The sequence below is a fragment of the Melitaea cinxia genome, chromosome 4, assembly GCF_905220565.1.
Source record: "Melitaea cinxia chromosome 4, ilMelCinx1.1, whole genome shotgun sequence".
NCBI lineage: Eukaryota > Metazoa > Arthropoda > Insecta > Lepidoptera > Nymphalidae > Melitaea > Melitaea cinxia.
The window spans coordinates 14,994,943-14,996,588 of NC_059397.1; the positions used below are offsets into that span (position 1 = coordinate 14,994,943).

The 1,646-nt window shown below is 34.6% G+C and overlaps 1 pseudogene; it reads right to left on the reverse strand.

The window, feature by feature from the left end:
- Nucleotides 1-480: 480 nt before the first annotated feature.
- LOC123653355 lies at nt 481-600 on the reverse strand (annotated as a pseudogene).
- Nucleotides 601-1,646: the final 1,046 nt, after the last annotated feature.

Below are 1,646 nucleotides of genomic sequence, written 5' to 3' on the forward strand. Positions count from 1 at the left end.
CATCGATGATATGTATACAAGAAAACTAAAATTTTTGGATATTGGAGACAAAGTTTGAGCAAGGTGTGACTAATACATATTTTTTAATATTTATGTTGACACTATCTAGTTGGAGCAGTGGCTGAAGTTTAACTAGCACATATCACGTCATCTCCATAATAAAGTGATGCTCTGATCTCAGGTGGCGTTATTTACCATCCTGAACCTCTGTAAGGGCCTCGTAAAGCGTGCGTGAACTAGCTAATGAGTAATGCGAGAGGTATATTATTTACCTCGTATGTGGGACAGGATAGTGAGCTAGCGAGGATTTTAGGAGCTAAATATTTCATCGAATAATGTTAGATTTTTATTCCGTTGAAGTTTAGTGTAACATTCACTTACGTAGGAAAAATTGGGTGCGTACAAAGTACACATGTCAGAAGTGAAACTTCTTTGACAAACTAATTGAAAAAGAAACAAATAAAAACATAAAAAACAAAAAGCCAACGCCACGCGGTGTTCCCAGGCGGTCACCCATCCAAGTATTGACCGCGCCCGACGTTGCTTAACTTCGATGATCGGATGTAGAACCAGTGTATTCAACGTGGTATGGACGTTTAAAAATTCGTGACTCGTAAAGCCGTGACGCGTTTGATACGTAAAAATTTTACCTCTCATGTACTTAAAGAAGTGTCAATTCAAAACCTTTTTGTTTATATGATAAGTATAATGAACGAGGTTTATATATAAGGATCCTGATTTGATTAATCTTTTGTACGATTTTTATTGTTGTGCTACCGACACATTAGGAAATTCTAAACATTTCTTAATATCATATCAGAAATCGAAATTTTTGATATGATGATTTTATATTCGGTCTAAGCGACCGTGGGTGAAAATTTCGATCTAGCGGATACATCGTTCCATAGCTTAATTAGCTAGAGCACCGACACGGTCAGTCGGGGATGCAGAAACGGTCGATTTTTGATATGCTATGATTAATCTTTATTATTTTGATATTTGAATTAAATTTTTAAATTTTTATAATATCTATATTGTAACACAATTATATACGATTTTAGGACCACAAACTCATAGGTATTATTTTACTATGATTATAATACAAATGATGAATTTATTTACAATACTATGAAAAAAACCAAGAGAAAAGAAAATACGATTAAAATTTGTTAAATTGCAAATAAACTTCGTAATGATCTGTAGGCGAGGAGATTTAAAGTTACGAACTGGTTAGGAACATTGGACTGGTGGATGAGGGTCGATGGGTCGTCTCAGTCGTCTGCTATCAATTACGACTCGTACAAACACGGCTTGTCCCTGAATATTTGTTTTCCATTACATTAAATTAATGTAGCGGCCCACGATTGATGAAGTAGATTTATTCGAAGTGATTCGGAAGGGCTGCCTGTTAACGCTTCTGTCTGACTAAGATAAATAAAAGGAAGAACGTTCTAACAGTAGCGTTGAAACGACGATCTAAATTTAATTTTAAGTTATTTAGACTATTCATTTAGGCTTGCAGGTGTTTGTGTTGCGTGTGATGATAGTGATATTGTAACGGTTGATAATGCTTCGTATAGTCTGTTATATCGGTTATTATTAATAACTAAATATTAAAATAATAATTGCTCTGTGGTTACGGCATT